The sequence below is a fragment of the Triticum aestivum genome, unplaced genomic scaffold (genome assembly GCF_018294505.1).
Source record: "Triticum aestivum cultivar Chinese Spring unplaced genomic scaffold, IWGSC CS RefSeq v2.1 scaffold183424, whole genome shotgun sequence".
Lineage (NCBI taxonomy): Eukaryota > Viridiplantae > Streptophyta > Magnoliopsida > Poales > Poaceae > Triticum > Triticum aestivum.
This window is the reverse complement of record NW_025229966.1, coordinates 1-14,256: the sequence shown is the minus strand read 5'-3', so window position 1 is coordinate 14,256 and position 14,256 is coordinate 1. Positions and strand designations below refer to the sequence as shown.

Here is a 14,256-nt window from a genome sequence, read left to right as displayed (position 1 = left end):
ATTTGACTTTCTTCGGTCTTCTGACCGGGAAGCCACTATTCTTGCGTATGGGAATCCAGAAATGCGGCAAGAAATGAAGCTATTTATCACCATCCATGTGTTTCTGTTGCGAAGGTTCGTGTTTATGTTGAGATGATACTGGCGTATTTATACAAGGTTCGTGTTTATGTTGAGATGAAATCTCTCGCCCGGCCTCGCCCGGTTTCCTTTTCTGTTTCTTTAGGCTTGTTGAGCTGTGCCCTCAGCAGTACCTTATGACTTTGTTGTGCTACTTGGGTGTGTGTGTCTGAACCTGTTGGGGTTGTGTGTTTTGTGGCGGTGTACTTTATCTATAAAGCGGGGCGAAAGCCTTTTTCGGTAAATCTCTAGAAAGACAAATACTTAGGAACGGAGGGAGTAGTTTATTCTGATGCTGCTATTTTTGTTAATCTCAACAGTTTGGGTGTGGTGGCTCTTGATCATGATGGAAATTGCCTCGTGGCGTGTTCCGAGCCCATCACTGGATACTTCGATCCGAGTCCATCACTGGATACTTCGATCCGGAAACGGCAGAAGCGCTTGCACTACATCGAGCGACAAAGGATTCACACATGTGATATTCTGTGATATTTGCCTCAGATTGTCTCTCTTTGATGCAACGAATTAACTCCAACACACGGGATCGATCTAATATGGACTCCGTGGTGATATATATCAAACAAGAAGGCATACTTTTACTTCTACATCTTTCAAGCATGTTCACCAGCATTGTAATGTAGTGGCCCATGTTAAGAACTCTAGTTTGTTGTGTGTTTTCCATTCTGTTCCAGATTGTATCTTGGGAGACTTTGTATGACTTTATTGCTTAATCAATAAAATGCCAGACTTCCAAAAGAAAAACATGCTAGCACTTCGTTGAACATTCTCTGCCGTTGCTACTGACTAGGGAGTAAATGAAGACGACTCTTAGATTCAAATGCAAGGTCCAACAGATATTCTGATAAATCGGACAATCAGGAAAATAGGCACATCCATAATTCTGAAATTATAAACACATAAAAAAAAGTAATACTTCTAGTACAGATGCATTCATGCATCAGCAAGTCATCGTAAACATATTTGCACAGAAAGATACATATTCTGCGCTCATACACCAGTGGGCTACCACGTGTAGTTGAAACTCGAGATTAGAATTGCTGCAACACAGTCGGCAAAAGAATAAGGTTACAACATGGTATAAGGGCTTCGGCTGCATCTGCACGGCTACTCTGTCTCGGTGACCGGAGGCACTGCATCCACCTTGTACCGGAGAGTCTGGCATATGCAAATGGAATGGACAATCATTATCAGAAGAGAAGGGGGGGGGGGGGTATCTTTTGATGTCCCAGGAGTTGACCGGTTTAATTCCTAGCGTTTTTCTCCTTTTACTCATTTTTGGCCTTTTGCTTTTATTTCCATATTATTCATATTTTGTGCTACCCAGGCCTTTGGCGATCTTTAATATCCATGATTTAGGGAGTTTCTTCCACTTTTGATGCCCCAGGACTTGACCGGTTTAATTTCTAGAGTTTTTCTCCTTCACCCATTTTTTGCCTTTTGCTTCTGTTTCCATATTCTTCAAATTTTGTGCTACCCAGGCCTTTTGCAATCTGTAATATCCATGATTTAGGGAGTTTCTTCAAAATAGTCGGCAAAAGAAGGGTCATACCATCCATGTCCAGCATGGGTGGTTCCAGCAATAGTCACAGAAACTGAACCTAGTAAACACACTGCCAGTGGGTTTCATAAGCAGTAGTTATTACGAAGCAATATGTGTTAGCCTTATATATTTTATTACTTCATAGTTTAGGCAGAAATTCTAGCAGTCTTGGAGATGAACTGAGATGCTTGCTAGATGCAAATCAGGAAAAGGAGTTACAGTTTCTCCAGGACATTATAAACAAATAGGAAATGGCTAAAAAGTCAAGTCACTAAATATACAAACTGTAAATGATGAACAGGATTCCAATCAATACCTTTTTGAAGAATGTTGAATATGAGTTGTCCCATACAAGCTTGTACGATCCAGCGAAAACAGTGCAAAAGTTACCCTGTGCAGGACAAACGAAATGTTAAGCATTAGAAGAGCAGATACGGGTTTTACTCTTACACCATGGCTGCTAAAAGCTAAAGCAACAGTACTCTTGCCCAGGGTTTTTTCCTGTGCAAGCCGGTCGCATAATTAAAGCAAAAATAGGACAAACATTACCCTGTTTAAATCATTCCCTAGTCAACTGGTTGGGATTGTACATCTAGCAATTTATTAGCAAAACCATATGTTTCCACATTTTTCTGAACCAAAACTGTAGGGGAGCCCCCACAGTAAATTTTATTGCAATATATACAAAACAAATGACTATGACATCAATAATGTTGGATAGAGGTATAAATTTGGGTGGTTGGACAATAGTAATCAACTATGGTGCCTGACTGCACACGTTTCTGATTACCTGATGATGAACCAAAGGTCTAGATCAAGGTGGGATTCATACTTTTGATTGGCTGGTTACCGTTTGCATTAATAATAATACAAACGGCCAACAGACCATGTGGTTCTCTCGCTGTGGCCCATGTTATGACGGCCGAAGATGTATTCCACTAGCCTAAACATGCAAACTGCTATGCTAAGAATAATACTTTGTACTAAAGCTGTGACAATTAATTTGGACCGAAGGGAGTACAAAATTTGACTGATCTGTCGAACACATAAACATGCTAATCCTATAACCTATTAAACCCTTTTTTGGAACTAACTTGCTTTGAATGAAAACTATATTGATTGGACCACAAACCTGAAAAGTAGAATATTTCGAAGCAAAAGAGGATAAGCATTAAAGTGAACTCACTTGGTCAGCTTCATAACGTCGGTAGGGAAGAATCAACTGGAAAACATATACATTCATTAGAGAAAACAATTAACACATATGAAGGTCAAAATAAATTTATAGAACATGTATATGGAACAGTCAGAATATCGCTGCTTCCGAAGTCCCACGACTCCCGACGTTCCGAGCCTTACAAGGTTTCTCGGACTCCGAATCGCAACCCCCATTTCGGAAGTCAGTTCTAAGGCGGGGGTAGGGGGGACTCTTGAGTTTGTTCAAGTGGGGCGTGAATGAGTTACATGCCCATGGGGAGCTATTTATAGCATAGGGATCGTTGACAAATGACAAAGGCTACCCTTGAGATGAGGAAGTGGGAGGGTAGAAAGAGGTAATCTTTGGTCTATGAGTCAATGGGATCCTAGTGGGCTAGGAGGGAAATTGTGGCCCATGGGAGGAGGAATTCCCTCCACCATAGCTTTCTGGCTTGGGCTCCATCTTTGACTTAGTCTTTTATCTTCTCTTCTTCCATCAACTTGTTGACCATGAGGGCTCAGTTGGACCTTTGTTGACCCGGGCGGCTTGCTTCAGCTCATGGAGCTTGCTTAGACTTTTGTTGACCACCTTGGACTTGGGTTGAACATCTTTGTGGGTGGCATGTAGGACTCGGGTGGGACCCCGGATATAATTTTAGCTATTCTCTCAACACATATTCTCTTGTATAGGATCTTGCAGGCATATGTATCTAACAAAGACAATGACTGGTTTTTAAAGCCACAGGCGGCAACCTGTCCGCTACTAGGTAAACAAACATATAAAAGCTAGTTCAACTTGATGTGTGATTCTGAATACTTTTCATTGCAAAATGGAAATGCTCAAGTTTCTTCCGAGATAACAACTAGCCAACTGATTAATCATTTAAGTAAGGGAAACACTTCTAATCAGTAGTCTGATAGGGAACTTTTTCAGACTTGTCCTGTGCCGTTGATGCTTTCCTAATCCCATGGCTTATACTCTAAGCAAACTGCCCAAATTAATGCCCCGAGGAAATCTCGCCTGCCCCATCCTAAACACCTGATTACGTCACATGTTCGACCCATCCACCCTACCCGTGTGGCATCACCCGGGCAAGCGCATCCTCAAGCTCGCCGACCTCCCTCGTCGCGACGGCTACCTCCGCCACCACCGCAATCCGCCTCAGGCCCCAGAACTCTATGACGTCAACAACTGCTCGAGGTAGCCGCTGCAGCAACCCGCCCATGTCTGCTCCGCCAAGCCCTGCTCTCACCGCCGACGGCGCCGCCCCCATTGCCAGCCCGCTTCCCCGTCAGATCCTGCTCCTTCACCATTCATCCCGCCGCGCTGGTTCGCCTTTTCGGCTCGGCAAAGAAGCTGCACACATATCCCAGCCATTGTGCCCCTGGCATGTACTCACCTGAACTAGGGTTTGATTCTTTTTTCACCACTTGATTTGATTCACATTACTCTGGATGCAATACTTGGTTTGATTAATTTGTGTATCTGTGTTACATCCGATGTGTAATGGATCACTATTTAATCTACGAAATTTGGTTAATTTCTTATGCAAATGAAATTAATATGATTCCCAATCTTGCCGAGTAATATTAGTTTCGATCTGATTTCAAATTTCCATGCTTGCATCCAAGTTTAGATCTGTTCTTAACTACTATGTTAGTGCTTCTTAGTTCTGTAGTCTAAATTGCTATACATATGCTTCTGGACCCTATATATTTTGCTTCCAAATGACAAAAGTTACAAAAATCAATATGTTGATGAGTCAAAAACATCCGTCCCCTTGGTGGCCGGACATTATAGTTTTGCTTCAGTGGTAATTTTTCTATGCTTCAATCTGAACCGGCTGTCTGTAAGAACATCTTCTATGTATCTTCTGTATAGCATATTTTCATCCAACCGCAACAGGAACTTCCAATATGACAGTACATTTGCTTCTAAGGTTTCTGCATAAAGCTTCCTTGCCTGCTGATACTGAATTCATCATTTTTTTGCTTCTCCTGCTTATAACCATAGGAAAAGTTCATGCTCCCATATAATACTACATCTTTCTCCGTTGTAGATGCTTTGCTTCTATACAACCATGCTAGATTTTTTTTAAATTGTTGTTGTAACATGCTTTCATTTCTTATGTTTTCAGCTGACCCGGGATAATGAAGCATTTGAAACCTTAGTGTATGCTGAAGAGCCCTTATGTGGCATGCTGGTTGAAAGATGTTATCTTAGGTCTTCGTACTTATTGGGCTTCCAAACTATACCTCATATGCTTCTTCGGTCTAGGTAGAATGCTTCCATGCTTCATGTTGTTTTTCTTAAATCGTTGTTTTCATTTTTATCACCATTGTAATATTCCATGCATCCATATTATGCTACACACGTTTCTTTGCTCTAGGTAGTTTGCTTCCATAGTTCATGCTTCTACCTTTTTGTGTTTATTGGCACCATTTAAATTTAAAGAAAGCCCCATGTATGGTGTGAAAGATTGACTCATTGCTTTTTATGTAAGCCATGCTTCCTACTTTCATGTTATGAATATGTTGCCTACAACATATAATTTTCTCTTCACCTCAATTTTATTATGCTTCCATTGCCTATCATGTATGTTGTGATAGATTAAATTGTTGCTTCGTGTTGTGCAGATGCTTTGCACCGAACGATGCCAACCATGTATCACTAGTTTCTTAAACATGTTGTATTGTCCTCTCCTCATGATGTTGACGGTGTCGATCTCAAGGCGGTGGAGGAGGTGGTGGAGACATGGGCGGAACCGCGATTAAGGCTTCCCTTGAGGATGGCGTTTTCCTAAGTACTCCACTGACATGACGACGTGGACGCATTGCGGCACACGCTAGAGCGTGTGAGCTCTAGCTCACGCGACCATCAAACCAAGCGATCAATCGGTTGCAGTGGCAGCCCTGCTGCTTGCTGTCACCACAATGGCGACAGCTTTCATTTCGTGATTCTTCGCCTACACATTCCCTATCGTGCAGCCGCGGCCCAAGACAATGCCCTCGCTTCCTATACGTCTTAGTCTCTTAGACATGGACCTTGGATAAGATTTATTTTTTCTGTTTTAATTGTATTAGGCTTTTACGTGGATGGAAGCAGATTCCTTTTTCTTTAGAAGCAATTTTGTGTTCGTTTGAAAACAATCTAGTTGCTACCGTGGAAACCATTTTATGTTTGAGTGGAAGCATATTTAATTGTTGACCATTGATGCAAATTTCCTTTCAGTGGAAGCAAATTTTCTGGTTGCCAGAAACAAATTCTTGCTTCATTGGAGATACAGAGTAAACATTTATAATGAGCACATATTTCCTAATGAATTTGTGTTAGACCAAAACTACTTTGGCTACTGTTTGTTGAAGCAAAATTATATTGAGTTTATGGAAGCACATATGTGGGAAACAAATCATATGAAGAAAACAAAAGTATCAATCCTGGAAGGTCTCATAGATGGACGCACTAGATCGGAAGCAAATTGGAATCAAACTTTGATTCCGTGCAGTCTGAGGGCTTCACGTTTCAGGATTAACATAATCAGAGTTTAGCGAGAGTGTGTGTGTGCTAACCAGAAGCAGTTATAAGCAGTTATTAGGAAGCAATCAAAGAGCCAACCAGAAGCAGTTATTAGGAAGCAATCAAAGAGCCAACCAGAAGCAGTTATTAGGAAGCAATCAAAGAACCATGCACGGCCTAGTACTGGATCCAACGGCCGTCTTACATCTCATCCTACGGCTTAGCACTAGTCTGATAGGAAGCAAGGATCGGTAGTCTGATTCCTAGTGCTTCCTTTTAAGTAATTTGAGGTATAGGTGTGCCAGTTACAAAGTAGTTTTTTTAACTACTAAAAAGACAACAATCAGCACTATTTAATCATTAGGAACTAGCTTCGAATCTAAGCACCAAACCATGATAACTACTGCAGTCATACTACTACTAATTGAATTAATATCATCAATATCCACAAATGACAAACTGTAGATATCTTCAGGATATTTCATTTCCTTTCGTGAACAGAAAAAACATAGTCACATTATCCCAAAATTTAAAAACCTACCGTTTTCTCCCGTGACGGGCTTATGTACTCCACATGAAAGCCAATATCCTGTCCAGGTAAAAGTTTTCACTTCAGAATTGTAAGAACACAAATCACATACAACAGTGAAGAGAAATGTACATCAAACTGCCAGTTTCTGAAGGTGAAATAACAATATCATTCGCAATTTATTTTTTTCAGTCAAGTTTGAAGGATTGAAATGAGAAAAACGGGAACTTTTCCTAGAAAGTCAGAACAAATAATACTTAATACCTACTCCCTCTGTAAACAAATGTGGGACGTTTACGCAGTTTAATTAACGTCCTACATTTGTTTACAGAGGGAGTAATTATTTGTTGCAACGGACTGAACTGACACGGTCAGGTATTCTTGTATGTGTTTCGATAAGTGAGATGACCAATGGGTTTTTCCTATTTGGATAGGACCAAGATGACTTGAAAGTGCATCTAGGCCCCTAATGATATTTTGGTATTGATGACACAATTATAGGGAGTAATGTGTTTGTTAATTGCATTGTCAGGTTTTAGTCCCCTTTATGATGATTGTCGAGTCATCGGCGACAACCCAAAAGGAATAGATCTAGTCGTAGAAGCCCAGAGGTTTCGAGAAGGCTCTATTTTATTTTCGTTGAGTTGGTAAGGATCCCGCACTATTACGAGAGGATGTGTTTGGTGAAGAGTCTTGGTCAAAATGACCAACATTTTTGCTAGAACAAAAGGAACCAAAGCCAAAAAGCCCAAATACCCTCAAGAATTTCTCCAAAAATCAAAGGAAATGAGATTGGGGGATTGGGAAATCTGATGCGGAGCATCCCACGGCCATTCCCATGGATATTCCATCACCACCGCAAACACGAGGCGGACCAATGACGAGAGCCCACGCACATGCCATCGAAACCGAGGTTACCTCTTTCCTCTTCGAGCTTCCTTTGAGCTCATGTGAGAAATGACTTCTACCTCAAGTGGAGACTTTATGCATGCTTAGGTATCAGGAGAAGACCATGGAGAAGCAAGGAAGGATCAGCAAGTCCACGGGGAGCCACAAGAGGAAGGAAGAGAAAGTCCAAGACGCGAAACACCGGAGGCTCTCCCGACACCCCGGGTGCCCGGACAAATGGACTTCCGGCCACCAGAGGGCAAAGTTTCTGGACACCGCGGGTGCCCGGACCTTCCTCCCAGTCGACCACCCCGGTTGCCTAGACCACCCCGACCATGCCTGCGTGCATTAGGGGCAAATGACCCTTGTACTCCTGCTTTTCCCGCCAAATCTTCCCTAGGCTATAAGTACTAGTCCCCCAGCTCAAAATTAGGGTTAGCAAAGTGTATGAGACTATCTAGAGAGAGCTTTGCTCATCTACCACTCCTCTTGGAGATCAACACCTCCTAGGAGAAGATCCCAAGTGGATATCAAGACCTCCTGGAGAAGACTATCATCAAGACCTCACCTCCTTTGGAGTGGGAAGAACCTTACCTTTGTGCTATTTTCCCTTGATTGTTCTTGTATACTTGTGGATCTCATGTATGCTATTCTAGTGGATGTGTGATTTGGGTTTGTTTGAGTGATTTCCTCTTGTTGTTCTTGTTGTTCATCCCTTTTCCCCCTTCCAAGTGTGAAAAGATCATCCATTAGGGTTCCACCCTACATCAAAATCTTTCTCCAAAGTACATATGGAAGAAATACTCAAGAGGTAACCCTATCTGAAGTGGGAAGGGGTATTTATAGTGTGGAGAAGAAAGTAGCCATTTTCTGCAAAATTGCACATCCAGGTGTTATGGGAACAACTTGTAATTCCACGGTGCCATAGGCCAGTATGTATACATGTACAAGTGTAGGAAATGTGCAGAAATTCCCTTATACAACAGGGAAAATACAAAAGCTACACAACACTATTATAACTCTAACACCCCTCTTAAACTCATGCGGGTCAACAACACTGAGTTTGGAGAGATAAAAGCCATTATGCTCTAGTCTATGCCTTCATGAAGAAATCCACCAACTGTAACTCGGAAGACACATACTGAAGAGCAATCATCTAATCCTGCACACTGGAGCGCACAAAGGAACCATCAACACCATATGCTTGGTGAGCTCATGCTTCGCAGAGTCGTGTGAATACTAATAACACATGTACTGTTGAAAATAAGAGGAATGGGTGTAGCGACAAACAAAATCCTCAAGCAACCACCGTAGCCAAGTCAGCTCTTCTGTTAGAAGAGCCATAGCACGCAACTCAGCCTCTGCACTCAAATGAAAACTGCAATCTGTTTCTTCGTCTTGCAGGCAATGAAAGAACCACCAAGAAAAACACAGTAAGCAAAAAGGGGTTGTCAATCCGAAGGATCGCTAGCCCAAGTAGCATCCAAATAGGCCTAAAGATGGAACGAACTAGAGGGTAGAAAAAAGAGATAGTGAGAGAGAGTCCCACAAAGATACTGTGAAACACAAAGGAGGTGCCAGTAGTGGACCAAAGTGGAGCAGAGACATACCGACTCAAAATGTGAATGGGATGAGGAAATATCCAAATGAGTAACAGCTAGATAGACATGGGATGAGGAAATATCCAAATGAGTAACAGCTAGATAGACAAGACTCTCAACAAGATAACGGCAGCGCATCAGGTCAAACAGAGGGTCACCGTCGGAAGCACGGAGGTGGACGTTGAGCTCCATCGAAGCCTCAAAAGCGCTCATCAGTAAGAGCAACACGAGCAATAAGATCGTGAATATACTTCTCTTTTGAGAGCCATTAGAGGCGGAAGAAACCTCAATCCAAAGAAAGTAGCGAAGAGGACCAAGATCAAACATAAGAAACTGCTCACTACGACGAGCCTTCACAAAGGCAATGTACTTAGAGTTGTCGCCAGTGATGATCATGTCGTCGACATATAGAAGAAGAGTCCGACCACGAGAGGTAGGGTGGACAAAAAGCGTGGGATCATGAGCACTCGCCGAAAAACCAGCCGCAGTCACCATTGAGACGAAATGCTCAAACAAAGCACGAGGGGCTTGCTTAAGGCCATAGAGAGAGCGGCGAACACTGCCTACCATGCCATCATGAACAGAATAGAATACCCGGGTGGTGGTGGTGGCTGCATGTATACCTCCTCAGGCAACTCACCATTAAGAAAAACATTCTTGACATCAAGCTGAGAGACAGACCATTGGCGAATAGAAGCCACCGTGAGAAGGGTGCGAACAGTTCTCATCTGGGCCACAGGAGCAAATCTCGTTTTAGTCACAACCATGCTCGTCGACGGCTCCCCCGACGCCTCCCAGTTACAGCACCTCGTCAAAGATGACATCGCGGGAGATGTGCACGTGCTTTGAGGCAGGGTTATACATCATGTACACCTTGGAGCCGGTCTCGTAGCCGATGAAGACCATAGGTGAACTCCGATCATCGAGCTTCAGATGAGGGTGCGCCATCTTGACGTGGCCTACACACCCGAAAACACGAAGGAAATGTACGTCAGGCTTCACACCGTGCCACGCCTCGTACGGTGTCATGTCGTCGACGCTTCGAGTAAAGGACCAATTGAAGATGAAGACGGCCATGAGCATCGTCGCCCCCCAAAACATGTTGGGCGCCATGCCGAGTATGGTCTGGTTTCATCGCTTGACGACACCGTTCATCCACAAACAGATGGACAAACAGAAGTGGTGAACAAGTTTTTGGGTAATCTGATCTGTTGCATTTGTGGAGAAAGAAAGGGACAATGAGATTTGGCTCTATCTCTTGCAGAGTTCTCCTACAATAACTCCAAGCATAGATCCACAGGAAGGAGTCCTTTTTCCATTGTCTACACTAAAGTTCCAACACATGTGGTGGACCTGGTGAAGCTACCATCAAGAGGAAACTCAAAATCAGCATTGTCCTTTGCTGATAATTACACCGAGTTATTTGAAGAGATTCGTGGTGTTCTGGAAGCACAAAATCAGAAATATAAACAACTTGCTGATTGCAAAAGGAGGCCAAAATCATTCCAAGTTGGTGATAAGGTGATGGTCTACCTCCGAAAAGAGAGGCTGCCTTTAGGTGTTAAGGGGAAGCTTAGGCAGCAAAGGTATGGGCCCTTCTCTATCATGAGGAAGATAAATGATAATGCTTATGTGATAGATCTCCAAGCGACATGGGCATATCCAACATTTTCAATGTTGCGGACTTTGACTCCCTACCATCCAGAAGAAGCGCTCTATGAAGATAACTCGAGGGCGAGTTCCAAACAACACTAGATGAGAAAAAAATCGTATGTCAGATTTGTTTGGCTACTTCTAGATGCTTCCACTCTAGTGTAGTATTTCTTTTCTTTTCTTTTTTATCCTACCTACTGTTTTCTAGAATCTTCTAGTTGTGAGTAGCTATGAGTAGAATGGTGAAACTTAAATAATGTTTTCTAGAGTATACCAGCTATAAGTAAAAGTATGTGAAGGCTTCCCAAAGCCCTATATATAGAGGTCCTCACCTCTACTTTGAACCAGACTATGTACCCACTACCTATAATAAAACTTGTTGTTCTTATCTAAGATCTTGGAGTAGATCTTGTGCTCTAGGAGTTCTGGATTCAACTCTTGCTGCCATATCGGCCTACATTCGCCTCTAGAGTGATATCTAGCACAATACGTTGAAGTAGTTCCTTCATCACTTGTGTTGTACACATTGTAGCAGCAAGGTGGATTTGCTCCTCCACAACCTTTGTGCTGCTTCAACGACACCCTACAATCATGCCAGTGACGCACATACGGCATCCTCCTGGCCTAACTAAAACAGCCTAAAAAATCGCTAACAGAACAACTCGATAAAAGGGCTGCCATGGCAGACTTTAGAGCAAGTATAATAGGGTGACATAAGCGGGCTATAAGGATTGCCACCTCAGAATTATGATGATGTGGAGGAGAGGGGAGAGGAGAGAGAAGAGGGATGGGCTGTAAACTTGTATCCGGCTGCAGCACGAACTCCAATACACTTTGTGAGAGAAGGTGGGGTCAAGCATTAACTACATAGTGTATAGAGTCAACAACTATTATATGAATGGGCTTTTAGGTTGGCTATAAGTGAGGTGGCACAAAGATAGAGCTAGCAGTCGGCTATATTATTAATCTTGCTCTTATTTGTCTGCCCTCGAGGAAAGGTTTAAGCCCACAACCAAGTACTCCTACTACCTTAACAGGTTTGACTCTGGATTTTGGCTTATTAGCTTTGAATAAAGTGATTATAGATAGTCCAGATGTTCATAGGAAGTCTGATGGTTATACATGTCTCCCTTGGAGAAAACCAAGTCCCAACAAAGCACATTACCCTCATCAAGGACATGTAACAATTGTTTGAACAAGTGGTGGCGACACTAATGACTTCCCGGTTAAAATAGAACTGCACCAAGGGTCAGCTTTGAGCCCTTATCTTTTTGGTTTGCTGATGGATGAGGTCACAAGTGATATACAAGGACATATCCCATGGTGTATGCTCTTTGTGGATGATGTGGCGCTAGTCGGTGATAGTCGGAAGGGGGTCAATAGAAAGTTAGAGCTATGGAGACAAACCTTGGAATTGAAAGGTTTTAGGCTTAGTAGAACTAAAACCAAGTACATGAGGTGTGGTTTCAATACTACTAGGCGCGAGGAGGAGGTTAGCCTTGATGGGCAGGTGGTACCTCAGAAGGACACCTTTTGATATTTGGGGTCAATGCTGCAGAACAATGGTGATATTGATGAAGATGTGAGCCCTCGAATCAAAGCCGGATAGATGAAGTGGCGTCAAGCTTCTGGCATTCTCTGTGACAAGAGAGTGCCACAAAAGCTAAAAGGCGGGTTCTGGTGATTCAACTCGCAATGTTGTATGATGCTGAGCGTTGGTCGACTAAAAGGCGACATGTTTCAACAGTTAGGTGTACTGGAGATGCCGGATGCGCATGTTGAGATGGATGTGTGGCCACGCAAGGAAGGATCAGGCCCAGAATGATGATATACGGGATAGAGTTGGGGTAGCACCAATTGAAGAGAAGCTTGTCCAACATCGTTTGAGATGGTTTGGGCATATTGAGCGCAGGCCTCCAGAAGCTTCAGGGCATAGAGACAGCTAAAGCATGCTGATAATGTTGAGATGTCAGGGTAGACCAAACTTGACATGGGAGGAGTCCGTAAAGAGAGATCTGAAGGACTGGAATATCACCAAAGAACTAGCCATGGACAGGGGTGCGTGGAAGCTAGCTATCCATGTGCCAGAACCATGAGTTGGTTGTGATATCTGATGGGTTTCCGCTCTAGCCCTACCCCAACTTGTTTGGGACTAAAGGATTTGTCGTTGTTGTTGTATTAACATACCTTACAAAGTATAATGTTGGATAGAACTATCATGGTTGTTAGAGATGGAACTACACACGGAAGAGTTTAATAAATATAAAACATGTAATCATTTTGTTAATATATTAACATATATGCTCCCTTCGTTTCTTTTTACTCCGCATATAAGATTTGTCTAAAATCAGATTTATAGTAAAAATACCAACATTGATAATACAAAATCAATATCACTATATGCATCATGAAATTAATTTTCATATTGTATGACTTAAGTATTGTGGATGTTGATATTTTTACTATAAAGTTGGACAAACTTTTATGAAATTTGACTTCAGACAAATCTTATATTCAGAGTAAAAAGAAACGGAGGGGACACATACAATAATAGTTTTAATTGTAAGTCATATTTTTAAGGACAGTATGTGCGGTTCACGGGGAGGCGGCGCATAAGGAGCACTAGCCATACCACAGGGCATACTCAGGAAAGGAGTCGGCACAATGCATATATATCTCCGTAGTTGGGTTAGTTGGATGAATATCTTTGTACCTGGATAGCTCCGGCATGATCTTAACAGATTGGTTACATCAGACTATATAAACACAACATTGTCATATCTTTGCATAAAGTAATTAAATAAGGAAGTCCCCGGTACCCACGCTCATGCTCACTAAGCTATTGAAAACACATAGAAGTATAACACAGCAATCAAAACAGTTAAAATCAACTCCAAGTAGCATAAAGATTATGACTACACAATAGGAAATTGCTAATCATTTTGTGTTTCTTGGCAGTAGGGGTTGGACAGAGTACCAGCAGTGTGCTGAGGGCCCCTTGTTGCAACGAGAAATCCCATGCAATATATGAGTTGACAGCCTCAACACTTAAAATAACCTGTAGAATAATGATTGACAGAACATAAGTATTTTGAAACCCTAAAAGTCACAAAAAACAGCTAACAGATGTTCCAAACTAATATTCAAATATTTAGGTAACTGTAAACCAAATTTGCATTTCATACTCCCTCCA

The 14,256-nt window shown here is 42.3% G+C and overlaps 1 long non-coding RNA gene across 1 annotated transcript; it reads right to left on the bottom strand.

The window, feature by feature from the left end:
* Positions 1 to 929: 929 nt before the first annotated feature.
* LOC123175220 (uncharacterized) lies at positions 930 to 14,148 on the bottom strand. Its single transcript, XR_006487693.1, has 5 exons — positions 14,041 to 14,148; positions 6,934 to 6,981; positions 2,865 to 2,900; positions 1,995 to 2,069; positions 930 to 1,293 (listed from the first exon to the last, which is right to left on the bottom strand). It is a non-coding gene; the product is annotated as an uncharacterized lncRNA (long non-coding RNA).
* Between the last annotated feature and the right edge of the window lie 108 nt (positions 14,149 to 14,256).